Source organism: Poecile atricapillus, chromosome 30 (genome assembly GCF_030490865.1).
Source record: "Poecile atricapillus isolate bPoeAtr1 chromosome 30, bPoeAtr1.hap1, whole genome shotgun sequence".
Classification (NCBI taxonomy): domain Eukaryota; kingdom Metazoa; phylum Chordata; class Aves; order Passeriformes; family Paridae; genus Poecile; species Poecile atricapillus.
Window position 1 is genome coordinate 2,825,096 of NC_081278.1, and position 27,596 is coordinate 2,852,691.

Below are 27,596 nucleotides of genomic sequence, written 5' to 3' on the forward strand. Positions count from 1 at the left end.
AGACGTCGGCCGGGGGCGCCTCTGTCATTGTCCAAGCCTCGTTCGAGGCTTTACCCCCGGCACTTCTCCGAGAGTCCCGAAGACCAGGTGCCCGGTCGGCCGAGGTTGGCGGTGCCCCGTTCCCTGCTCCCGACCCGCTGTTGCCAGGTGTGAGAGACCCATGTGTCGGAAAGGGGCTGCAGGGGGCGCACGGCCTTGCCTTCAGCTTTGCCCAGGTTTTGCCGCTCCAGGGGCTCAGTGACGGGAGACCTCGCCCGACGGGAGTCGCGGTGCCAGGCTGGAGGTGCCCCGTCCCCCGCCCCAAGTTGTTGTGGCCCTTGTCCCCTGTAGCAGTAGGGCATGGCGGCACGGAAGATTTCGGGATGTAACAGAAAGTTAGTAACCCCCCTTCTCTACAGAGTACGGTAATGACCCCTGCAATTAGCCAATAGCATTTAGCTGTGATCAAAGCAGATGGGAGTAACACAGTGACCCTCGGTTATAAAATGTCAAATTCTTCTGCAATAAATGCCGTTTCTTCGCCATCCATCACATTGATGTCTTGTGGGTAGAACGGTCCGAGTGGCCAAGGGGGGCCACCGTGCTGGCTTCTGAACCAGGGTGTCTGCCTTGCTTTAAAGGCCACATATGGTGCCGAAAACCCGGGAAAAATTCCAAAAGCGGGATTCAAACCCAGAAAGCGAGGATTACGTGGAATACAGAAGCAGTGGCCAGGACAGCTGGGCTGATCCTGGCGAGGGAGACGTTCCTGCATCCTGAACGAAGATGGAATCCTTGATAAAGGTCGTATCTGAATTACATAATCAGTGGGGGGTAGATTGCAAATCTAAGGATTTTATTTTTGCTATTGCAAGGCTTTGGTTTATTGGGGTCATAAATCAGCTTGTAAATTCTTCTCTCTCCATTTTTCCTCTCTGCGAGAGTATGTAGAGAATGTGAGGAAAGATAAGAGCAGAGCTGCAGCAGCAGAGCGGGCAGTTCACCCCCCCACTCCCTCTCTAAGAAAAAGCACCGGGATAATACCCAGTTTGTTACAAAGTCATGGTTTATTGGGTTTTCAAAATGTTTTTATATACCCTTTTGGAATGAATTTTGTGTTTTAAGTAATTATGAGTTTATGCAGTTGCAGTTTTTAGGATTTTACTAAAGAAATTACTGTGGTTCCTTGAAAGTCAAAAAAAAAAAGGGGTGTTTAAGGTGAATATTAACAGAAGTTTCCTTGCAATAATTAGTTTTAAAATCTAAGGTTAAAATATGGTGTGTTTTACAGCTTCCAAGAAAACCTTCCAATTAATGTTATCTACAGAAAAGATTTGTGGTTTAAAAAATAATTAGTTAAGAGAACTTTACTGTACAAGACAAAGTTAAGTTAGAGTATATATTATCTATTTGCTTGTTTTTCCACAATTTTAATAAGGTAATTTCAATGTGAGTCCTTTTGTTATATAAAACACATATAACTGTATATATACCAATTTGGATTTTGGATTTTAGTTTAAAAATTGGACTTGATGTTCCTGAAAAGTGCTACAAAAGCTGAATGGCAACTTGCCAAATCCTGTGTTGTTGTGGTTTTTCTCTAGAAAAACTGCACTTTAAAATCCTAACAAATTTAAGCATATACTAGGCAAATTCCTGTTATGAATAAGTATTTTTAGTAACATTTGCAGTTATTGTGAGTTATTCTCAAAGCAAGATGACATAGAATTGTGATGGATTTGTTACATTTTTATAATCTTTATAGTGAATCCATGTTATTGTTATATTGTGTTTAAAAGGTATATATCAAACTTTTAGTTGCTTTTTGTAGTAACAGAATAAGATTAAGGTATGTTTTTATTTAATACAGATTAAGTGTTAATAGAATTAAGAATAGTCAAGTTTTATTATGTTTAGGCTTGAATGTTTTTAAATTAAGTTTTATAACTTGGATATTCTTTTAAGGTTAAGTTTTGTTATTTCCTTTTGTCATAATTAATTTTTATTAGGTTTAAATATTGTTTAATTTGAATTGTTTTATGTTTTATTGGAGACACTTGTCTAAACTGCAAAGTATAGTTATTTTCCTAGAGAAATGAAGATAGCTACAACTGAAACAGCTGTGATAGAACGCTGATGAACACCTGCTTGTGGATAGAAGTGAATCCAGTCTGTGACACCCTTGACTTCATCGGGAGTTCTGTTGTTCGTTGCAATCTCTGCAGTTTTTGTTTGTTATAGCTTTCTTATTTTTCAGTGTTTCCAGAATTTTAAGAAGATGTACCATTGCTGAGGATCAGCTGCCATGGGAGAGGCTTCCGATTAAACCAACTGCTGAATGGTTTCATTGGTCTGGTACCTAAAGCTTCTGATCATTTGCTTTGTACGAATGCATTTTAACAGTTTGCTGTGCTGTAAGCATCTCATAGCTGCTACTATTGAAAACTTTGTTTTAGAAATATGTTAAGAGGCATCTTTCCAGTTTAAAGCCTAGGTCCTGGCCAAGCCTTGACTTTACCTGGACAGAATGTTTGCCAGCAGATCCAGATGTTTTCTGTCCCAAAACTGTATTTGAGTCACTTTTTGACTCAGCAATTTGACCCTATTAATATGACAGCTAGATCAATTTTGAAGTGGGCTTGGAGAATCATTTCCGGAGGTGATTATCCAATCCTTCACTGATGATTTTTTGTTTCTGTTTGTTTGCTAACTATGGGATGCTAGAGCAGTGTTTTAGTAATTAATAGTAGTTTTATATTATATATGTTATTAATAATGTCTAAGATATAATTGATTTTTAACTGTTATAGGTTCTTATTAATTGTGTATATGGTTTTGTGTTGATGTTGTTTATAACAGAAGTACATCTCATTTTTATTTTTTTTTAAGAAAATGGGGGAAATTGATGCCCTAAAAGCATTTAATTAGTGTAATTCATTAACTTCAAGGAGAGAAGTGTCTGTGTTTTGTTGGCAGGTTCAAAAAGGTCACCTGTCCATCTGACCAGACTGTCTGCCTCTGAACACACGAGATCCAGTGAACAGAGAAGTCACCACACAGCCTTGGTACTTCAGACATGGATCAGAAGTGGACCTGTCAGGACACAGTTGTGTCTGAACACTACACAGACAGTTGCCAATAGAAATTTTATGTTGTTGTTATGTTGTGTCTCTACCAATTTTTCAGTTATCTTCTGTTTTAAGATTTAGAAGGATCTGAAGAACAACTTGAACATCGAAGCCCTCAGTCACCGATCAGCTGCCAGCTGACATCATGGGAGCAGTGAACGTTACAAGACTGAATGGTGTTAGAGAAATTCTGTAGAAGATGTAAGAAAAATGTAGAGACTTCATCTAACTTTATATAAAGCAAATTGTAGTTGTGTGTTTACCCTTTCAGCAAATTGCTTTCACGCTTAGACTACATATATACCAGAGCACGTGTCTTAAAAGTAGTTAGATAATAGTTTAAGGTAAAGTGTCTAGCCTGTGTAGTAATTGTTATATTAGTATAAAGCATAAGTATTCCCCCTTCAAGAGGTAGTGTAAGCATCTTTGAAAGTTCATTTAATGTTAAAGCTTTAGCTGTGAGTTTGCAAGTATGGTGTCATTTCCATGGTAAGCTGCTTATAGTAATTGTGCTGTTTATAGTCATGACCAACTGTCTGCTAACTAACATCCAAAAGTGACAGAACATATGGGTCACTCTGGTCCACTGAACTGGCCAAAGGTCAATGTGTTTGAGCCCAGCCACCAACCCAGGCAAAGACTACTGCTGCCAACTAGGGTATTGGTTTTGTGGCTATTGGGAGTGCGAAACAATAGTCCTGAGTAACAGGTGGGCACCACCAAAAGCAGACGAGTTTCTGCAAGTAACCTGGGGTCCGGCAGGCTGTATACGTCCCAGTTTCAACTCCATAGGGCAAGTGTTTTATGGGTTTTATGATGATCAATTTAAAGTCTGTCATCAAATGATCATGCAGGTGCTGCAGCCAGCAGATGTAGGTTGGACCACCGGAAGGATGTGGTCAGTATTCTTGCACAAGCCTGGCAAAGATCCTGGTGAAGTAGTACAAATTATCCGACTCCCAGTCATGACACCTGAAGCAATTGGCCCCAGCCTTGTGGTACAAGCTGAGAACCCACAATCTAATAGTCTGTACCCGCTGCATAAGTGAGAAACTTCTCCCCAAAGATCTGAAGCCACTGCTTTCAATTCGCTCTATCGAATGTTAGATGCCACCTTTTTACCTCTAAATCAATCCAACCCCAGTGCCACAGAATCCTGCTGGCTGTGCAATGACACACAGCCCCCTTACTATGAGGCTGTGGCCCTTAACAACCAGCCGATGTGGACTAATGCGGAAGCCCCAGTCCAGTGCCGCAGTGAGTCATCTTCTCGCAGAATCACCATCAGCCACATGACAGGGCGAGGGTTTTGTGTGGGCAAAGCCACTGTTGTTGACAAAAAAGTCTGTGTGAAATGGGCAATCGCCCCCTTGTCTGGCATGTGGGTTTGCAACCGCAGTGGGCTAAGCCCTTGCATCTATACCCAGAGCTTTAACTCCTCCGCTGACTTTTGTGTATTAGCTATTATCATCCCCAGGGTCCTATACCACTCCGGAGAAGAAGTGAACCAGCACCTTGAGCGGGCAGGCCGCCTTCAGAAAAGAGAGCTGTTGACAGGACTGTCAATAGCAATGCTGCTCGGCTTGGGAGCGACCGGTGCAGCCACAGGTGTCTCCGCCCTGGTAACCCAGAGTCATAGTCTCTCTCAGCTACAGATGACTGTAGATGAAGATCTACAGAGAATTGAGAAATCCATATCCTTTCTAGAAAAGTCAGTCTCCTCACTCTCTGAAGTTGTTTTGCAGAACAGGCGAGGTCTTGACCTTCTGTTCATGCAGCAAGGAGGCCTCTGCATCGCCCTGAACGAAGAATGCTGCTTCTATGCAGACCACACCGGAGTAGTGAGAGACAACATGGCAGAGCTACGAGACAGGCTGTCTCAACGAAAAGCAGAGAGAGAAGCCCAGCAAAACTGGTTCCAATCCTGGTTCGATCAATCTCCATGGCTGACCACCCTGGTGTCTACCCTGACTGGACCAGTTGTGATGATTTTACTTGTGCTGATCTTTGGACCATGTATTTTAAATAAGATTGTGTCTTTTGTTAAGAGCCAACTAGAAAAAGTTAACATTTTGTTTATAGAAAGGCAACAGATGCTTTAAAATATATTTAGTTATTGCATGTGCTTTATATTTACCAATGAAAGCTGTAGTATCTATTTTATAAGCTTTTAGTTTTTAGCTAAGTATAATGTATCCTATATTTTATTCAATTTTATATTATTAATTTTTAAAACAAAACAAAACAAAACAAAAAGAAAACCTTTTTTAATATAGATAAGTAGATAAAGTGTTTAGAGATACGTATATAAAAATAACATTAGAATTTTTAAGACTAACACACCTTACATTTTATCAAATTAGTTATTCATAGAGAGAGGGGATATGCTGTAGTTAAGGCCTGGCGGTGCGGAAGAACTCGGGATGTAATGGAAAGCTAGGGTAGCAAGGCCTCTTGCAATTAGCCAATAGCACCTAGGTGTGACGTATGTAGATGGTAGTAACACAGTGAACATAGGCTATAAAATGTTAAGTTTCCCTGCAATAAATCGCCATATTTGCCATCCATCACATTGATGTTGTGGAGTATGGACCGAGCGGCTGAGAGTGACCGCCGTGCTGGAGTTGATCGGGGTGCTTTTCTTGCTTGAAACCCAACAGCACATATGACATTAATTGAATGTTTTCGGGGTTTCAATTCCTTTTGTTTTTAAAAGTGAGATGTACTTTTCTCATGCCTATTAATATCAACACAAAACTATACAGATAATGAATGAAAAACTTACAGCAGTCAGAAATCAGTCAGATAATAAACATAATTAATAACATATGTGATACAGAATTACTATTAACCACTAAAGCACTGCACCATCATCTCATAGTCTGCAAATAATAAAATCAGTGAAGGATTGGATAACCACCTCAGGAAATGATTCTCCAAGCCCACTTCAAAATTGATCCAACTGTCATATTAATAGGGTCAAATTACCAAGTCAAAAGTGACTCAAATACTGATTTGGTGCAGAAAACATCTGGATCTGTTGGCAAACATTCTGTCCAGGTAAAGTCAAGGCTTGGCCAGGGCCTAGGTTTTAAACTGGAAAGATGCCTCTTAACTCATTTTCAAAACAAGGTTCTTAATGCTAGCAGCTATGAGATGCTTACAGCACAGAGAACTGTTGAAGTCCATTCTTATAAAGCAAATGATCAGAAGTCTTAGGCCAGACCAATTCAACCATTTAGCAGTTGGTTTAATCTGGAGTTTCTCTTGTGACAGCTGACTTTCAGCAATGATACATTTTCCTGGAATTCTGGAAGCACTGAAAAATAATAAAGCTACACTGGATTCGGCAAAAGCAAGTCTTCTTAAACAAGGAAAGGAGTAAAAAACAAGGAAAAACCTTATATAGGAACAGTTGCTTAGCTTATTTACCAAGATGCATCTGTAGCTAAAATAGAAAGATATCAAATGACACGTGTATAAAAGGTAATTATACAAAGATATGTCAAAATATATGAGAAGCCGGCTATAAATACAACGATAACACTCTATAGATAATGTTCATCATAAAAATCCATAAATTCACATTATACAATGAATATGGCAGCAGTAAATGTCTGACAAAATCAAAATAATATTTTTAGAACATTTACATCTTTATGACCAAAAATGAAATAAGGTAAACTTCTAAATCTCCTAGTAAATAACAGTCACTATTCTTTTGTGTTACCTATAGAAAACAAAAACGGCAGAGATCGCAACAAACAACAGAACTCCTGATGAAATCAAGGGTATCATAGACTGCATTCACCTCTATCTACAAGCAGGTGTGCATAGGTGTTTCATCACAGTTATCTCAATCGTAGTCATCTTCATCTCTCTAAGAAAATAACTATACTTTGCAGTTTAGACAAGTGTCTTTTAACAAAACGTGAGACAATTTGAATTAAACAATATTCAAGCCTAGTAGAAATTAATTATGACAGCAGTAAAAAACAAAACTTCAAAAGAATACCAAAATTATAAAACCTAACTTAAAAACATTCAGACCTAAACAGAGTGAAACTTAACTTTGCTTAATTTTATCAACATTTAATTTGTATCAAATGAAAATATAACTCAGTCTTACTCTGTTATTACAAAAAAGCAACTAGAAGTTTGGTATATACTTTTGAACATAATAGAACAGCAACATGGATTCACTATAGAGATGATAAGGATGCAACAAATACATCACAATTCTATGTCATCTGGCTTTGAGAATAACTCACAATAATGGCAGATGTTACTGAAAATACTTATTTGTAGCAGGAATTTGCTTGCTATATGCTTAAGTTGGTTAGGATTTTAAAGTGCAGTTTTACTAGAGAAAAACCACAACACAGGATTTGGCAAGTTGTCATTCAGCTTTTGTAGCACTTTTCAAAAACATCAAGTCTAACTTTTAATTAAAATCTAAAGTCCAAATTGGTATATATGCTGCTACACATGTTTTTTATAACAAAAAGACTCACGTTGAAATTACCTTATTAAAATTTTAGAAAAAAACAAGCAAATGGGTAATATATGGTTAACTTAACTTTGTCTTGTGCAGTGAAGTTCTCTTAGCTAATTAATTTTTAAACCATGAATATCTTCTGTAGGTAACATTAATTGGAAGGTCGTTTTATTAGTGGCTGTAAATCATTCAGTATTTTAACATTAGGTTTTAAACCTAATTATTGCAAGGTAACTTTTTACTTCTGTTAATATTCACCCTAAACATTTCTAAAGAGGGGTTTTTCAAATTTTCTAAAAGGATCACAATGATTTCTCCAGTAAAATTCTCTAAAACTGCAAGAACTCATAATTACTTAAAAACACAAAATTAACTCCCAAAGGGTATATAAAAACATTCTAAAAAAACCAATGAATCATAACTTTTTAACAAATTGGGTACTATCCTTGGAGAGGGAGTGGGGGGCGGGGGTGAACTGCCCACTCTGCTGCTGTTATCTCTAGAAAGTTTGAGTGAAGTCTCCGTCATCCCCCACATGCTCTCACAGAGGGGAAAAACGGAGAGAAAAAAAACCTGACAAAGTTAACTTTAACAAATGCAGTTATTTCTCTCAATATTTCTCTCATTGTTCACAGACAGAGGGAAAAGGACATGATTTTACAAAAACAGGCGATGTTACACGAAAAGCCTCTCAGGGCCAGGTGGTAACAACGATGACCATTGCAGTTTATCAACTTTTAATTTCAGTAATGAATTATGAACTATATATACACACCATATAGTTAGTGATTTTTTGACTATTTTCGTCCCCCTTTGAAGCTGTCTGAGCCACCTGTTTCTGTAACTGCTGATATTTGTCCCGTGTGGCCTTGGAGCTTCTTCTGCAATGCCTCTGCCATGGGGGTGCCTTTGTTCTCTGTGCACGCTCCAGTGCTCCCGCCATGCCCCCCTGTGTCGGGTGGAAACCGATCTAAATCTGCCTTCTCTTCAAAAGTAGAGTTAATATCTTGTCCCTGTATGTCCACAATCAATTTAAAAACATTGAACATCTCCTTATTTTCTTCTCTCTGACTGTCCCTCCTTCTCTCCAAGGGCAGTATAGACAGGAATGCTCGCCCAGCAGTGGGAGGTGGAGACAGCTGCTGCTGTGATGCAGGTAGAATTATGGGACTCACAGCCTGAGCAGATCTTGCTTTCATGTCTTTTAAGGTATTAATTACAATCCGCCAAGTTGGACCAAGAGACAGAGAGTCCTTGCTTTTCCCTGTAATCGTTTTCTCCCACAACTGGTCTCCTGTTTCTCTCCATTCTTCCACTGCAAAAAGCAATGGCAGGACCTGGAGATGCCCGTGCCCATTGCCTCTAGCCCATAAAACGAGCTTTTCAAGGTCCTTATCCTTGACTGCCCCTCCTTGTTTAACGATAATGTTTAGGAGCAGTATCTGTGCTGCTGCAAATTCATCCATGCTAGCAGCCCTGTGGATGGGGGGAGGTTCGTGACTCCTCCTCCCTGGGCGCCAAAGCCTAATTATCTCTTGTCTTCACCCCAGGCTCCTCTGTCCTGGTTTTCCCCAGCTTAGGCTCGCTTCCACCTCTCACTGCATGCAAACCCACCAACCCAGTTCTGATCCACTTCCACGTCTCCCCACTGCGCGAATCTGCTCTGGCCCCAATCCGCTTCCACGTCTTCCCGCAGCGCGGACCTGCCGAGCTCCCTCTGCCCGCAAAGGGTCCCTGTTCGAGAGCCAGGTATTGGAAAACCGCTCAGACTATTCACAGAGTCTTCACAGAAGTATAGCGAATGTAGTTTATTTCTATATTTAGCACACTTCTATAGGGTTTGACAGGGTTTGTGGGGCTTAGCAAGCTACTGTTGGTTAATACATAATTGTTTACATTCTTTTGCATGTACACAATGCCATTGTTTTTCTTTATTCTCGCTGTTCCAGGAGAGTTTCAAGGACACTGCCTTTAATATTGTCTCCTGAATTAAAAGCAGGGTTGTGCAGACAGGCTTTTACTAAAATATCATCCTTTTACTCTATTAAAATATTTCCCTACATAGGGAATATAAATACAGTAAATACAGGATATGTTATAATACACAGAGTCCTAAGACTTTTCTTTTGTTGCCCAGGGTGTGCAGGGCATATGGGAAGAGAGGGAAATGGGTGCTTGTGCTCAGCTACCTGTCAGGGCATGCAATGGTGCAAGGAAAATGGCCAGAAACCCTTGGCCTTTGGTGGTTCCGCTGAAGCCACGAGCCCTGTCCCAGCCAGGAAGCGCCATCTGTGTCCTGCTGCCCGTGTGGTGCTGCTTGGATTGCTGAGGGCTCCCAGGTGCCTCTTGATCCAGCTCCTCTGGAGCTCCCGTGGGGCTGAGGCGCTGCTGCTGGGCCAGGCTAGGGGAGACCCTGAGGGAACAGGGCACTGGGAGGATGTAAATGGATGAGGGAGCGTGGAGACCCAGACAGGACAAAACCATAGGAAGGCATGAAAGGGATGTGTGGAGGCTGGAGGCTCCAAGGGGACAGGAGGCCGCTGAGGGGCCGGGGTGGTGGGAAGACCTGAGGAATTGGGTGTCAGAGGCCATAAGCAGCTCCCGAGCAGCTGCCTTGTTCCTGACACCCAGCTGATCTGGTGCTTCCCCAAAATGTCTCCCAGGCCTGCAGCAGAAGCCCTTGAGGCTGGGACACCACCCCTCCAGGAGGGTGGGGACAGCCCGAGGTGCCCAGGCTGGGCTGGCTGGGGACATGCAGGGCAGGGTGGTGCCACTGGCCACTGGGTGCCTGTGATAAGGGGCAGTGGGCAGAGGCAGGGCTGGCCGCCAGCCCGGGCCCTCACGGCTGCCCAGGCCACGGTGCTGTGACCGAGGCTCCCCTGACACAGAGCTCGGGGCCCGCAGAGCTGCTGCCACTATGGGGAGGGTGGCGATGTCTCCTCGAGCAGGGCTGCAGAGTCGCTGCTGCTGAAGCGGCTCTGGAGCCCACAGAAACAGCAGCAGAGTGTGCACAGGAGCAGCAGCAGCCCGAACGTCGGCACCTGCACAGTGAGGTGTCCACAGCAGCCGGGTGCCAAACAGGGGGAGGCTGTGGGCACAGCTGCCTTTGGTTTGGCAAAAGGCTTCAGCAGAGTTGGCCACAATGGCTTTTTCTTCACTTGCAGCCTCACAGCAACACTTGGCAGCTTCAGCTGCAGCCTGTGCCCCTGACTGACTTGGATGGCCATGCTTGAGGGCGGGCTCGCCTTCCACACTCAGGTGTCCCAAGGCAGCGGCATCAGCGCTATTGTGAGAGAGAGACTCTGATGAGGCACGAGCCCTGCGCTGCATCTGCCCTCCCTCTCTTCTGTCCAGGCACCTTAAAGACACATGAAACAATATCCTGGACTTGCTGGGAATCAAGGAAGAAACGGCATGTGCTGAAAAAAAGCAGGGATTTACACGGCTCAGTTTTCCACTCCACTTGGAGAATCACAGAATCCCAGAACATTTTGTGTTGCAAAATATCATAAACATCGTCCAGTTCCAACCACCCTGCCATGGGCACAGGTGGTGTGCAGACACAACTGTCACTAGAACTGGAAGAACACTTTTCCATGTTGACCTTTTCCTCTTCTGGATTTCAAGCAAAGATGAAAAAATCATCTGGTGAATCACAGGTGAATATTGTAGCTCACAGAATTAGGAGTAGGAGTCTCCAGTGGCCCATGGTGTGTCCATTCAACCATTATTAGATCACCCAGCTGGACTCAGCCCGGTGCAGCCTGGGCACAGGCACCAGGCTGGTCCATTTCAGCATCCCAAAGTTTCTGTGGCTCCCTGTGCACCCATTGCCTCCTGAATCCATTCTTGAATTCCCAGTTACTGTTGTGCAGGACATAAGAACACAGGAATAGCTTGTTTGGCTCATTCTTGCGTTTGCTGCTCCTGCCTAAAGGAATCATCAGGACTATATGCTGATGGAATGGTATAGCTGAACACCAGGGACTTTTTCTGTAATGTCTAATAGTAAAACCTTGTGTGACTGTTCAGACACTCTAAAATCCAGGGTGAAAATGACAGCTTTGGTGTGTAAGAATCCTAGAAATTTTGACATGTGATTTTTCTAGTCAAGGATTTTAATGTCAATGTGGAAACTACAAAAATATTAAAGCTTGTTTTCATTTTGAAATGGCATCAGGACACCTACAGGGGACAGAGTATGACACCAGGGACAGTACTTGGCAGTTCATGGCTTCAGATGTGGGAGATAAATATTTTGCCTGGGTTCAACCTGAAGATCAAGTTTTTCAGGGTTTTGATTGACTGGTCATTGCAGGTAAATTTAATAAATTCAAAAGGATGTAAAAGCACAATTTCTGGAGAATGTGCACTAGGGAGAAAATTGGGAGAAAACCTTGAACACAGCCAGCAGGCTCAGGAAAAATTTAAAAAAGTTAAAATTAAAAATAGATGTAGCTCTGTGACTGTTCAGGTAGGACTCTTTGTGTCTGGGGGAAATGTTTGCCTTGTATCAGCTGCAACACAGACGGACATGCAGCAACTGGGGCCTTGAACATCAGAGAGTGGGCTAATGTTTCTCCCATTAAAACAGACAGAAGTTCACACTGAAACATGACAGTGCCTCCGTACAATCTAACCATCCTAGGAAACTCAGCAGCTGATGGTGTTTTTGTGCTACTGCAAACCCCTTCTGTTAGCGTTCAGGAACACACATAATCACAAACTGATTATATGCAGGTGCTTTATTGAAGCATGCGGGACCTAGGGGTATCAGCAACCCAAATCTAGCTCCATCGTCTCTGCCCAAAGTGCACATATTTATACAATTTCAGCTGTAGCAGTAATCACTATAACAACCTTATCAATATTGCTTCATTAATAAATCTTCATTCACTTTATCGATATTGCTTCATGAGAGTTAGCTCATCCTTGTACGAACATGTACAAATCTTATCTCTGGGTGGGTATCTTGGAGACCCCAAGTACCAACTCCCTTTACCGTAAAAATTTCAGCTTGCTAGACCATCCCTAATACCAAGCATTCTTGAGGCCTACCTCTACAAGATTTTAAGAAACATTTTCCAAAACTAATTTAACCCCATGGTAACACTTCCATGGAAAACCTCATTCCATGAATGAGCAACATCATCTGACAGATAGCAAGAGTTGTCAGCAGTTGCTACAGGAGCTCCAGCCAAGACCCCTGCAGGAAGGAGCACAGTCCCCAATGCACTTGGGCTTTGGCTGCCCTCTGGCACAGAAGGCCCCCAGGGGCACAGGTCTCTGGGGCAGGAGATGGGCACCAGCACTGCCAGGGCTCGGGTGGGGTGGCAGGTCTGTGTCGGTGGGGACTCTGCCACACCTGCTGATTTCAGTGCTGGCTGGGCCCCAGGGCTCAGAGCAGCATTCGTGCCCTGGCCCACACGTTCCTTGTCTGTGTCACACCTGCGAGTTTAGGATGGCCACCAGCAGGGACGTGTCCAAAGGAGGCTGTGCCAGCTTCTGTGCAAGGCCCCGTGCCCTTCCTGCTGCGGCTGCGTCGGCAGCCCTGGGGGCTTCTTCTGCTGCCCCGAGCCTGCAGAGCAGGGCAGCGTTTGCTGATGGTTTGAGGCATTCCTAAAGATCTGGTCAGGCTGTCTTAGACACTTTGGGCAAGGGATTCCTTCCAACCTGGGCCACTTTGGGGGGGATGGGGGCGGGGGGAACCAGGGCAGGTGGCAGTGTGTGCAAGGGCCATTTGTGACATATGGTCACCATGGGATGGAAATGGACAGGGTGTCAAAGGGCCCTTTGTGACATGTGGTGACATAGGAGCTGGCAGTGACAGGACCGCGCCACAGTGCTCGGTGCACGCGACGGGACAGGACGCGCCAGAGTGGTGCTGTGAGGAGCCCCCACACAGCACACTCGTTTGTGTCTGACCTGGAGCTTTTCTGAGCAGTTATTCCTGCAGGTGACCTCGAGGCCAGACCACAGGACTTGCTGACCTGTGGCCTTGCTGAGGCTTCTCTTCTGCAGGTGCCCTCGAGGGCAGACCGTGGGACTTGGTGACCCGGAGCTTTTCCGAGCCATTGCCCATCCCTGCAGTCACTGCCCTTGAGATCAGACCACAATCCTTGACGAGGAGCCTCCTGTCCTTGTGGCAGGAGCCCTCAAGACCTGCGTGCAGGATTTGCTGTCCTGCAGTCTTGCCAGGACTGACTTCAGTCTTGCAGGTGCCTTCTAGGCACGACTGCAGGAGCTTTTCTGAGGCATCTCTCCTGCAAGCAGCCATAAACCAGTCACTGCCATGGAGCAGCGACCCCCAAAAGTGCCCAAGTTGGCCTGGGTCGAGGAGGAGGAAGAGGAAGGCCCTGGAGCTACCCCAGCACAGGACACTGAAGAGGTGCAGCACTTTGAGCCACTGCAGGAGGGTGAGTGGCAGAGCTGGGCATCAGGGCTCTGCCTGTGGCCAGCTTGGCCACATCCCATCCCATCATGTCTTGTCCCTTTCCGTTCCCTCCCGCCCCTTCCCATCCCTTGGGGACGTGCCCACAGAAAGGATGGAAGAAAGCCAGGGGTTACCCCACCAGCAGTGGCCACACTCCATCCCCTGAGGCATCCCAGGGCTGTCCCTGCCTGGGGAGTGCAGGGCTGGGCTGTGTTCTCCGGCCTCTCCCGCAGCCTCTCAGCTCTGGCTGCTCTTTGCCAGATGCAGCCATGGACCAGACTCAAGAGCAGGACCCTGCCTGTGGCCTCATCCGCAGAACAGCGCAGGTACCTGCAGCCATCCCCACCTGGGCTGGGCCTGCTGGCACTGCTCAGCCCAGCACCATGCTTGGAGCACTCCATGCAATATTCCTCTCTTCCCACCCTTCCTTCTCCTGCCCGACTTACAAATTCATCAAGTGCACTTGGCAGGAAGAGACCAGCGTCATGGGCACTGGGTCCATGGAAAACAGTGACGTCTACACCACCGACACCAGTGCTGCCATGCTTGAATTGATTTTGGAGGAGGGTGTTTCCATTCCAGAGCAAGTAAGCAGCCTGTGGCCAGGGTTTGATCCTCCAGGGATCGCTTGGCCTCCCAAGCCACACCTGCTGATCACTGTAAGCCTTTGAGGCCATTGCAGCGTGGTGAGAAGGGAAGCTGGGGACATTCCTGACTCCCTCTGGCAGCTTTCCAAGTCTCCCTGTGTCTTCTCCAGGTGCCTGCCATGGTGAGGTACATCCACCAGTGGCTCATGGCCAATGAGTCTGCTGAGCACAGGCTGAACAGGACCCTGCTGGATCTGACTGAGGCACAGCCCGCTGATGTGGTCATTGCTCTCCTGCGTGTGGCCCCAGCGTGTGACAGGTATGGGGCCCACGTGCCCAAAGGGCTCAGGGCTCCTCAGCCCATCACCCTGTACAGCCTGGCCCAGGTGTCTGACCAACAGAGAGTTCCAGAGGCCTCTGGCTGCTCCCTTTCCCAGCCCTGCTACATCAGCCCCTGAGCTTGCTGCCATGCCATGGCCCTCAGGGCCCTGTCCCCACAGGGCTGGGCTGCCTGGGTGCTGCTGCTGCTGGCGAGGGGCAGTGGGCAGAGGCAGAGCTGGCAGCCAGCTCCCCACTGCTGCCCAGGCCATGGGGATGTGTTTGAGACCCCCGTGAGACAGAGATGTCACCCCACAGAGCTGCTATGACCATGTGGAAGACGGTCATGTGCTCGAGCAGGACTGTGGAGCCAGTGCTGCAGATACTCCTCGATGTGCTGGGGAACTGGCCAGAGCACAGCACGTGCACCTCCGATGGGGACAACATGGGTGTCTTTGCCCTGGCTGTGAGTTTCTGCACCTGGCCTTTGCTCACCCCATGGCCAGCCATGTCTTCAGCAGCTCTGTTTCCTCCTTCCCCCACTGCATCTCCCTGCCTCAGGCACCGGGCTGAAACCTGGCCTAGGGGCAGCTTCAGGGGCACCAGGCCCGATTCTCCCCCTGTGTCTCCCCCAGCCTCTCCCTGCCACGCTCAGGCCCTGCCACAGACACACCTCAGCACTGAGCGCTGTCTCAGGGTGCTTTGTCCTCTGCAGGCAACTGTGGTGATGTGGAAGTTCCTTCAGGTGCCCTGTGTCCCACGTGTAGTGAATGTGTATTTCCCCTGCCTCTTTGTGCATCTGCTCTTCCAAGTGTTCTTCAGCACTTTGGATATGCCAGAGGAAGTTGATACCTTCTGGACGGGATGCCAGGAGCAACACGGCCTTGCCACCAGCCCCAGCAGGTGCTCCATCCCACTCCTCCTGTCCCTGCCGTGTCCCCATGGAAGGAGCCAGTGCTCCCAGCATGACGTGGGCCTTGCTGTGCACACAGGTTTGCAGTGCAGACCCTGAAGTCCCTGCTCTGCCTTCTCCAGTGTGAGCATGTGGTTCTGGAAGTGGAACGCAAGTGTGGCTGGGACACGCTGCTCTGTGCTGACACCCACCACTATGCTGTGGGTCTGCTGGCCAGGTGAGACCCCCTTCTTCCCACTGCCTCTGGCATTTGTGCCCTGTGTGTCCGGGTGCCCCACACCATCCCAGTGGTTGTGGGCCCAAGGGCCTCGTCACCAAGGAACAACCAAGGAGACTTCAAAAGGCTGGGAGAGGAGGGTGACCAGGAGCAGCCACCTCCCCAAGGGCCCATGTCCCCTTGCAGGCTGGTGGGGAAAGATCAGCCCTCTGTGAGTCATTCCTGGGAGAGCTTTACAGCTGCTGGCTCAGAGTTTTGCTTCCTCTTTCTTCCTTTCAGAGAAATGTGCTCTTCATCCGTACACTTGTGTTCCGGGGTAGCATTCTACCTGCTCAGCCTGCTCAGTAAAGAGATGCCATTCTGGGATTTTGCTGCCCTGGCATTCCTTGTAGAGGTGAGCCTGAAGGCCAGCTACTTTCCAGCTCTCTGCCCTCTCACAGCTGCAGCTGCCTGGGATTTCACCGCCCGTGCTCTGTGCTGCTGCCAGGGCCCAGCTCTGTGTGGTTCCGGCCTCCTGCCAGCCAGCTCCCCTGTCACTGCCCTGTGCCTTTCAGGTCCTGGAGTGCCTGGACTTGACTGAATGCAGTGACAGCATCCTGGACATCATGTCAAACCATCTGCAGAGCGAGTGCAGGGAGAGGCAACGCTTGGCACTCAGAGGACTCCTAGTGCTTGGCAAGAATCCCCTGATGGTGAGAAGGGGACAGTGGCTGAATCCATGTGGGCAGCGTAGGGATGGCAAATGCAGTCCTTGAGCTTAGCTGAGTTTCAGACATTGAGGCAGCTGCTCCCAGCTTTCCTGCCTCCTGGCTCAGCTGCCCGAGTGCTTTAGGATCAACCTGCAGCAGCAGGGTGGGGTTTCACAGACTTCTCTTCCCCACAGGCCAAGAAAATGTGGAGCCTGACTGAAAACCTGCTGGAGCTCCTGCAGGAAAATGATAGTGACGTGGTCAGGATGACCATGGTTCTTCTCAAGTATTTGTTCCTGTATAATAGTGCCCCGATAGCCATCCCCATCGCCCGGCAGCTGGCTGAGGTGCTCCTTCCACTGTTTGACAATGTAAGGTTCTGTGCCCTCAGCCACCACAGCCACTGGGTGCTGCCCAGACACTTTGTGCCCTGTGCATTTGCAGGCCAGTCCGAAGGGGGCCCGAAGCAAGCAGTACTGAAGTCTATTTTCCTTCCTTTCATACAGGATGATAGCCAGGTGCAGCTGTGCTCCATGTTTGTATTTCAAAAGATGATAGATTTATTAATGGAAGAGGGAAGAAAGGCCCTGAAGTCATATGTGCGCCAGAGCCTGCTCCCACTCTTCTTCCACTGCCATGACCAGAACCAGCATGTGGCAGAGGTGAGGACACCTGGGCTGCTGGTGGCACCCTGGGAGAGGGCTCGGCTGCCTCCTGCCCTGGCACCTCCAGGCCTTGGCACACAAATGCGGGTCCTGTGCCTGGGCTTGTGGGGCCATCTCCGGGTCTCTGCTGCTCTCCAGGTGTCCCAGGAAACACTGCATTCTTCAGCCAGATTCCTGAAGAGGAGGGATATTGAACAGATGCTTCAGCTGGATAAGAAACTCTGGAAGTTCAGCGAAGGCCTGGTAAGGACGGCCTGGGCGGCCCAGCCTCAGCCTAGAGAAGCCCCCTGTCCCTGGTGCCCAGTGTGTGGGGCTGGCAGCTGCGCCCCTGCCCACTGCTGCACCCGGGAGCAGCACGGCTTCTTCTCCAGGCTCCTGTGGCCACGAGCCGGGTATCGATGGAGCCCCGAGCCACTGGGGCTGCGGGACGGGTCGGCACCGCGGCTCCCCGGGCAGCAGCCGGCCCTCTGCCCCCTCCAGGGCCCGGCGCCAGCGGCTGCTGGCCGGGCCTCAGGGCTGGGCGGGCACGGGAGGCCGGAGCTGGCCGCAGACAGCGCCCGGCCGAGGGGCAGAGCCCGCACCAACCCTTCCCTCCTGCCGCTCTCTGCAGCTGGCACAGGACAGGAACCGAGCGGTTGAGGACCTGCACCGGGCCCTGCTGTACCTGCAGAGCCCACAGGAGTCCCTGCGAGCGGCGGCCATCAGGTTCATGGGTGAGCCATGAGCCCGGGCTCCCTCCCCGCCCCGCCGCAGCTCGGCCCCAGCCCCGGCTGCTGCCCCGGCAGCGGCACCCGGGCCCGGTGTCCTGGGGTACCGGCTGCCCTCGGGGCTGCTGCCGGCCTCTGGCAGCCGTGCCCTTGGGCTGAGGATGCGGCAAGGGCCCGGGCTGAGCCCTGCCGGGGCGGGAGGGCGTGTGGCCCCAGGGCTGGCAGCGCCGCTGGCAGGGAGCTGTGCTGCTGGGGCCCTGACAGGCTCTGTGTTCCCAGGGATGGCCGGGGAGCACCTGAGGGAGAAGAAGAAAGAGATGCTGCTCATTTGTGAGGGTGAGTGAGGGCAGCAGACTGTCAGCAGGGCTGTCGGGGAGAGCTGCAAGCCGTGGCCTGGCTGTGGAGGGCTCTGCTCCCTGTGTGGGTGAGGGGTGGCGTGGGCAGAGCACACCGAGATTTCAGGGGCATGTGGGGCATTCGTGGCCAGCAGCTTCGGGCTGGTCCCCTTGGTCCCTGTTCCCTGCTGGCCATGGCAAGAACCGGCTGGGATGGCCCTGGCATGGGGCTCTTGCTGGGCCCCCGCAGGTCTGGGATCTGACCGTGGCTCTGTTTGTCTCTCTTCCAGCCCTTGAAGACACAGCATATGACAGCAGCCTGGAAGTTGGAAGCCTGGCACTTCAGACATTGTGCCTTCTCAGGGCAGGAGACCATGCTCCGATCTCCACATTCCAGAGGCTGCGAGATCAGCTCCGCAGGGCATGGAGGTCACGGCCTCGTCTGTCTGGCCTCAGCTGGCTGTCCTGCTGGAGCTCTGCAGAGAGCTGATCTGGGAGGCTCTGTCTGCTGGAGCCACATGAGCAGCCAGCAGGGACTTTTTTTCGTTCAAGATTGTTCTTTTCGTTTTTGTTTTGCTTTAGTATATAAATAATATAGGATATGTTATAATAGACAGACTCCCAGGAGCTTTCTTTTGCTGCCCAGGGTGTGTGGGGCATAGGGGAAGAGGGGGAAAAGGGTGCTTGTGCTCTGCCAGCTGCCCAGGCATGCAGTGGTGCAGGAAAGATGGCCAGAAGCCCCTTGGCCTTTGGTGGTTCTGCTGAAGCCACAAGCCCTGTCCCAGCCAGGAAGTGCCATCTGTGTCCTCCTGCCTGTGTTGCTGCCTGCATTGCTGAGGACTCTGTCACGATCCGCTAACACAGGCGGGAGTCATGAGAGATTCGTTTGATCTCACAGTGCAAAAGGACATAAAGGGATTTCAGTTTCAATCACAGCAATAGTGCACTTTTATTTTAGTGCCAACAACAGGAGTTATAGCTGCTATGGTTTTTTGAAGGAGAATTGCTGTAGGTTTATGTGATTCTGGAAGGCCTCGAATTAAAGGGGTCATCATTTCATAGGTAATTGCATTGGTGATTCATAACCAATAGTTAATTTTCTGTCATGTATCATTTGCAAGCAGGCAGCTTTGTGCATGTCTGCCAGTAGTTGGTCAGGAGTACCAACTATAGCTACAGGGTCTCCCCTTTCCAATGGATTAAGCCCTGCTGCCCAATAAGCTGCACGCTGAGTTAGGGACCACGGGTTACATCTGTCTCCTGCTGTTGAGAAGACCCCATGTCCCCAGTACCCACTGGCTTCTTGTTCTGTCAGTCAAATCTGATCTCCTCCAGTGAGAGATGCAGTATGTATTCTGTCTCTGACTCGTGAGGGAGACGCCCGTACTCTCTTTTCAGTTTAGCCAATTCAGTAGCAGTGTAAGGGATTTCTTTAGTGGTTGTATGCGAATCAAGATCTTCATCATTGATATGATTATATTCTGTTTTAATTAAAGGTTTCAAGCTAGGACAGCAGCGCTCCCCACAATTTTTCATCAGTTCTTTTTGAGGCTAAATTTGATTAATGAGAGGGGTTTCCCTCTCCACTGTTTCTTTGGTAAGTATTCTTTGAATTTTTAACCCATTGCTCTCTTCGGGCCACTGGCAAAAGATGGATCTCATTCCTTTCTTCATCTAATTGTTTTTGCAAAATTTCAACTAGGTTTTGAAAGGAGTCCGTTCTAGTTCTTTCCTCACCTTTTTGCTTAAAGCAAGTTTCTATAGCTGCTGTAAGACAAGCTCCCAAAACTGAGCAGAGTATATATTTTTGCTGAGTAAAAGCCTTTGGAACCCACACTGGAGGTCTCCTCCTCATCCTTGTCTCCACCGTGCGCCTACCAATATCCTTGTGCCGTGGAGCATTTGCTCTAAGCCGCACCTTGGGTCACCCCGCTCCCGAGTGTCACGATCCGCTAACACAAGTGGAAGTCGTGAGAGGTTCGTTTGATCTCAGAGTGCAAAAAGGACACCAAGGGATTTCAGTTTAAATCACAACAGCAGTAATGCATCTTTATTTTAGTGCCAGCAACAAGGGTTATGTGATAGAGGATAGGGAGAGAGAGAGGGAGAGAGGGATAAAGAGGCAAAATGCAAAGAGAGAAAAGGGGGGGTTATAGCTACCAACAGATGAGACAGGGTCACCGGTGTCTTCTTCCATGGGGAGATCTCTCTCGAAGAAAGTAACTTGGAAAAGTCATTTTTACAGTCTGTTTCAAAGCAAGGGGCAGCTGGCCAAGAGGTGCGGAAATTCCTCGGCTATTTTGATGAGACCCCTTGCTCTGGGAAGCAGGTGTAAGGTACAGAACAGGCCGCTCCTTACAAGTCCCTGCTCAGCAGCAGGAATGAAGGCAGTGTACCTTGACAGCACAAAAAGCACACCTGCAAACCATCACCTGGCAAGCTTCCACCTCAACCAGGCCAGAACCCCTGCACAAAGTCCCTTGGGGTCTTCAGGGTCTTGGTCTCTGTTCTTGCAATGGTTGTGAGGCAGATGAGGGAAACTTCAGATTGTCTCTTATACCCTAGTAACCCCAAATGACTCAAATGACCCCAAATTACCACAAATAACCCCAAATTACTCTAAAGGACCACTCTGACCCCATACCTGACCCCAAATGACCCTTCTGGCCCCACACCTGACCCCTCAGGACACAGACATTTACCCCCTGCTGAGCTCAGTCCTATACAACCCCAAATCCTTCAAAAATTCCCAAAATTTGAACCTGGGAAGTTCCTGGATGAGCAGGTCAGTTCCAGCGCAACAAGGCCTTTGTGCCCTTCTCGGCCAGTGGGCACCCCAAAAATCCCATAAATCCTTGGGGTGGGGTCCTAAATCCTTCTGGAATCCCAAAATCCCCAAATTCCTTTGCGGTGGGGCCCTACGTTCTTTTTGAATCCCAAAATTCCTCGGGGTGGGGACCTCAGACCCATTTGGGACCCCCACTCCTGAAACCCCCAGACCATTTTTGGACCCCTATCCCAAAGCTCCCAGACCCTTTAGGGACCCCCCAGACCCTTTTTGGGGTAGCCCAGACCCTTTTGGGACCCCAGACCCTTTTGGGATCCCATAGCCCCCAAAGTCCCCAGACCCTTTGGAATTCCCTAGGCCCTTTTGGAATACCCAACCCCTGAAACCCCCAGCCCCTTTTGGGACTCTCAGCCCCATTTTGGGACTCCTAGCCGCTTTTGGGACCCGCAGCCCCTCTAGAGACCCCCATCCCTTTGGGACCCCCAGCCCCTCTGGAGACCCGCAGCCTTTTTGGGACCCCCGACCCTTTGGGGTGGGGCGGTGCTGACGCCCCCTCCCCACAGGGCAGTGGCTGTGCCTGGGGGAGGCGCTGGCACGGGCAGAGCTGTTCCTGTTCCTGACCTCGCTGCTGCAGCGCCTGCAGCCGCAACCCCCAGCACCCCCCGAGGAGCTGCCCACGGCCCCCCTGGAGAGCGGCTTCGCCAACATCGTGCCCCGCTTCCAGCTCCGCCTGCTTCCCCAATGAGACCCCCCAAATTCCAGACTGCTCCCCAAATTCAGGAACTGCCCCAGGATCGGGACCCTTCCCTATGGCTGGAAAATCTCCCCCCAGATCCTCCCCAAATTCTACTTCCAACATCCCCTCCACTTCCAGCTCAGGATGGTGCTCTGATGAGACCCCTCCCCAAATCCCACCCCCGAGATGCCTCCCCATTGCTGGAAACCCCCCCTTAAATCCACCCCAAACCCTGCCCCAAAATGGGGAATCCTTCCTGAGACCCCTCCCCAAATTCAGGCCTCCCCAAAATGCCCCGTCTCAATGGGATCAGGACCCCTCCCCATCAATGGAAATTCTCCCAAAACCCAAAAAATTCTCCCCAAATTCCCTTCCTAAAATCAAAACCCCTCCAGGACCCCTGAATTTCCCCCCAAAACCACCAAATTCCTCCCTAAAAATACCAAAATTCCTCACAAATCACCCCAAAAACCCCCCAAACCCCCATACTCCCCCCGAAGTTCCAAATCCACCCAAGACTCAAAATCCCACCCCAAAACTCCAAATTTCCTCCCAAACCCAAATTTCCCCTCAAAACCCCAGAATTCATCAAAACCCCCAAAATTTCCCCACCCCCCAGAATTTCCCCCAAAACCACCGAATTTTCCCCCCAAACCCCAATTTCTTTCCCAAAACCTCAAATCCTCCCCCTAAGAAACCCAAAGTTCTCCCTAAAACCCCAAATTTCCTCCCCCTACACCCAAAAGTTACAAAAAAATCCTAAAATTTCTGCCCTAAAACCTCGAAATTCCCCCAGGACCCTCAAAGTTTCTCCCCAACATCCCAAATTTCCCCCCAAACCTCCAAATTCCCCCCAAATTCCCAAATTCCACCCCAAAACCTGGGAGACTCCCCCGCAAAAAACCAGCAACTCCTCCCCAACCCCCCCCCCAAAATCGCAACTCCCTCCCCAAAAATCACCAGAAAAGTTGAGAATGTAAATTTTTTATTTCATATTTTTCACACCTTGGGATGGGGAGAAACCACCAGAATTCCTGTGATTTTTCCTGTTTTTTGGGGGGATGGGCATCTCCCCAACTTTTCTAGCCCCCCCAGTCGACCCCTCCCCAAAATTCCTGCCCCTCAGCCCCCCAAATTAAGTGCAAATAAATTAAAAGAGGAAAAAAGAAAAAAAAGAGGGGAAAAAGGTAAAAATAAAGAAAAACAGAAAAAAAAAAGAAAAAGAAAAGATACTCTCTACCCCATTTGGGGGGAGGAGGACAAAGGATATATCAGGGGAGGGGTTGAATTCCCAGGAAAAAATTGAGGGACCCCTCCCAAAAAATTGGAGGAACCCCCTCCCCAAAAAAGTTCATTTTGAAAAATGCCAAAACCAAAAAAAAGACAAAAAAACCTGAAAAATCTGGGGGGAACCCCCAAAAAATGCATAAAAAATGGGGGAACTCCCCCTTGAATCAAAGGGATTTTGGGGAATTTTTTTCCAAAAGCAGTGGGTTTTTGGGTGTGGCAGGGGAGGAGAGGTCCCCTGCAAATTCATGGGGGTGTCCCCAAGACACCGTCTGCAGAGGCAGCGGAGGGGAACAAAAAGGCCATTTTAGGGAAATTAAGGGAATCTGGGGAGATTTGGGCGAATTTTAGGGAATTTTGGGATTTTTGGGGGGGTCAAGGGCAGGTTTTGAGTTTGCAGGGTCTTGCATTCCGGGGCTGCAGGATCATGTCCAGGGAGGCCACAGTTACCAGGAACCAGCATGGGACACCAACGAGACAGGATTCTGCTCAGGAAACCATTTATCCAGCTCAGGAACAAACTCAGATCCAGAGACAGCCCCGAACAGAGGCAGGGAGATGGGTTTTGAGAACCAGGGTGGAGTTCAAGGTCAGGGACCACCGGGAACACAGCAAGGGAGAAACACCAGGGGCCCAAAGCTCGGGAGTCTCACCGGACACTGGGGATGGCTGGAGCGGCAGGACCGACTCCAGCGGGGAGGACGCTCCCGTACCGCCGGGATGCAGTCGCTCGGGAAGGTAAATTCGCAGCTGCATAAGCAGCGTGGTATAGACTGTAAAAAATCAAGGAAGTTTGAACGCGTGATTGTCAGATTCTTAGAATTGAGCGCTGTCGATGATCTCGTAGATATATTACACCCAGATTGCTGGGTTAGGTGTACAGAGGCGCTCAGGAATGACGTGTTGTGCTTTGAGTTTAGCAAGTGCCTTAGGAGCTGGGCGAGAGTTACGCAAGCGCTACGGAAAGCGCTTCAGGAACAGAAAACTCGGAAGGCAGCTCAAAGCTGTTTAAAAGTTACACCGCGGTGGGGGTAGGAGCTGCCACTCAGACCACGTCTATTGATTGCCCCACCGATTCTAACCGGTCATCTAATGATGATGGGCGACCCGAGTCACCATCCCGCCTGCCCGATCCTGACGCGGGTTTGGCCGCGGAACACACTTTGCCACCGGGGCGTACCGATGCCGCGGAGCCACGGGGCGCGCCTGACACCGCGGGCCCTGGAGATGTCGGGGAAAGGCCTCCGCCATACGCGCCGCGGAATGGCGCCGGGGACACGAGCAAGGGGCGGAGCGAAGGGTGCCTAACGCGCGCGGACATACGCGATTGGGAGTCTAATGGCAAGATGGAGGCGGCGGGCAGAGCGGGGCAGGAGATGAGCCTGGCGACCCTACGGCGGCACGACCCCTTCATCACCGGCATCGCCGACGTGACCGGCCAGGTCGCGCTCTACAGCTTCAGCCCTAAGGACAACGAGCGGGTGAAAACCGACATAGAAGGGACCTTATTTGTGTATAAAAGAAATGCCAGCTTGTCAATTTACGGTATTTGGTTTTATGACAAGAATGACTGTCATCGAATAGCAAAACTCATGGCTAAAGTAGTTGAACAAGAAGCTCAGAGGTCACAGCAAGTTTCCCAGGACAGAAAAAGTCCCAGCAGGACCTATGGCTGCAGTGAAAACAGGCCCATTGACATCCTAGAAATGCTTAGTAAAGCCAAGGATGAATATGAACGAAATCAGATTAGTGATCTAAGTATTATATCAAGTTCTGGAATGCAACAGCATTCAAATCCTCCAAAGCCAGAAAGCACAGAGCTTTCAGAACAGAGACCTTCATTACAAGTGCAGGAGCAGCCATTTCAGTCAAGGTAGAAGCATCTGACTTTGGGAGAACTGTTTGGAACTTCTGTCCAAAAGGAACAGCCTGCAGCTCCATATTCCAATCCAGAGAGAATGGTGAAACTGCAGACAGATGCATCTGCCAGAGAGCAGCACAGTTTGCTTTTGCCTTTTTCCTTTGACCAGTCACCAGTAGTGCAACAATCCCTGGGGAAATCTGAAAGTCCGAGCATTAAACCCAGTGCCAATCAGCAGGACTGTTTAACACCTATGATAATACCTCCAGCTTCGGTTTCCCAGCCTGATATGAAAAACGTTTCAAGCTATTCAGTTCGTTTAAGCCCTGTTCTTAATTCAGCCTCGACAATGGAAGCTGCCCCTGCTCAGATGCTTCCTGGCCTCAAACAAAGCAACAGTCTAATGCAAGTTATGCAGCAAGCTGCCAAGCCCATATCCCCACTGGTCAATCAGCTGCCATCTGAAGTGAACCACGCTCCACAGAATCTAATGGCTGGCCAAAGCCAGTTCATAGCACCCTTGACTACAGCAAACACAGGGACTATCTCAAATGCATCTCATACAAGTGTTGATCTTCTCCAGAAACTCAGGTTGACCCCACAGCATGACCAAACACAACAACAGTCTCTCCCTAAGACTCCCGTAACACCAAACATCTCTGCCTCGGTTGGCCAACTTGCAACACCAGAAAGCTTCAAAGAGTCTCACAGTAAGCCATCAGCCTTGAACAGCAAGATAATCTCTCCCCTTCAGGTTGCACCTCCACAGTTTGTTACAGCCACAACGACAGTAACGCCTTCAGTGCTCTTGTCTCCAGGTGTGTTCCAGCAATAGTAGTTTTAAAGGATGCTTTTTCAATAGAAAAGTGTTGGGTTCCGACCGTGCACCTGGACACAGTTAATATTATGTTGGTTAAATGCCAACAGTTGCGTTAAGTTTCGGTTGGAAACTCATTTGTTTGTTAACTTTTAACCACGTTTTAGTGTTTTTACAATTACTAACACAGCATTTATTTTGAGGAGAAAACATGCCAGCTTAAAAGCTGAAATAGCTCAGTTGGGAGAGCGTTGGATTGAAGATCTAAAGGTCCCTGGTTTGATCCCGAGTTTCAACAGAGCTACAACAGAGATTCGAACAGCGTAGCCGGCAATATTCTTCACAGAACCGGTTTAACTCAATGTTCAGCCAATCCCCATGGATTATTACCCTCGTTTCTACGTTAGCAGGACCAGTTATCGTTGTTGTGTTCGTACTTATTTTTGGTCCTTGTCTTCTTAATAAGTTAGCCCAGTTCATAAAAACCCGTTTAGATAAGATAGATATTTTATATTTAGAACAAAGACAGTTAACCTGAGTTTGCATGACAGTTTGTACTAACACACCGCGGTTTCGTTTTATGTTCGTTACTAACAAGTTCACGGTTTGATGTTAATTACATAAGTCATTTTGTTATAAAGTTCTGTTCATGGAGAGGAGGGGAGATGATGTGGATAGACAGGGAACGCCGATCGGAAGATCTCGCGTTGTACGTGAAGATAGGGCCCCTCTTTCTCCAATGTTCTATTACCCATAATATCATGGTGATTACGTCATCATAACTCGGTGATATAAAACCTTGCACACCGGAAATAAACACTCTTCACCGTCCACCACATTGGTGTTAGCGCGTGATTTGCCTGACAGGCCTGTAAGTTTAGCCGTCGTGTCACCCACAAACCGGGTCGCTACGTCTCACCCCAAGGCGACAGGTCTCACATTTTTAGAAGTTCAGGTTCATCTGCATATTGGGGTTCATTGTCCAATTACAGCTTCAGATGACGAAGTCCTGTCCTTCTTGTTTTCTCTCTTCAGTCCACCCTTGTTTATGCTTTTGGGCCTGGAACTTGTAACAATTGTCCTTGTTATCAAGCTAGAAAAGGAATTGTTTTGTCTACCTACTCTGTGAAGAGAGCTCACTAACACTTAATAAGACGTTCAAAACTCCAAACCTAGGCACTGCAGAATATGAAAAATATGAAAGCTAATACTTAAGGCATCACACCCTGAGGGGCTGTGGAATCCAGTAATTTTGGGTGGGACTGAGTAGTTTTCAGTGGCATTGAGTGGTTTTGAGGTGACAGATCAAAGCCTCTAGGCTCTTTGAGTGCCAAGAAATGGAGACAACTCCACCAAATACCCCCAAAATCCCCAAATACTCCCAAGTATCTCCTTGAATCCCAGATTCCCTTCAAGCACTAGTGAAAAGTGAGGCTTTAGATGCCTTTGATGAATTAATAGATTTTGCCCCAATTTTGTCTGTTTTACAGGAATGCAGATGAATCAAAAGATAGAACCAAACCAGAATGATCACCAGCCCGGTGTGTTCCCAACACAGATCACTGGGAACGTGGGTCATCAGGGCTTTGCCCAACGTGGGGCCTCTGATGGGGGATGGAGCTGGGGCAGCACACGAAG

General features: G+C 48.5%; 1 non-coding gene and 2 pseudogenes across 1 annotated transcript; 2 read left to right on the plus strand and 1 right to left on the minus strand.

The window, feature by feature from the left end:
• Positions 1 to 27,596, minus strand: part of LOC131589891 (zinc finger protein 850-like) — a 480,942-nt pseudogene that overhangs the window by 79,264 nt on the left and 374,082 nt on the right.
• On the plus strand, positions 24,627 to 25,976 carry LOC131589894 (mRNA-decapping enzyme 1A-like; annotated as a pseudogene).
• TRNAF-GAA (transfer RNA phenylalanine (anticodon GAA)) lies at positions 26,184 to 26,256 on the plus strand. The gene has a single exon. It is a non-coding gene; the product is annotated as a tRNA-Phe (tRNA).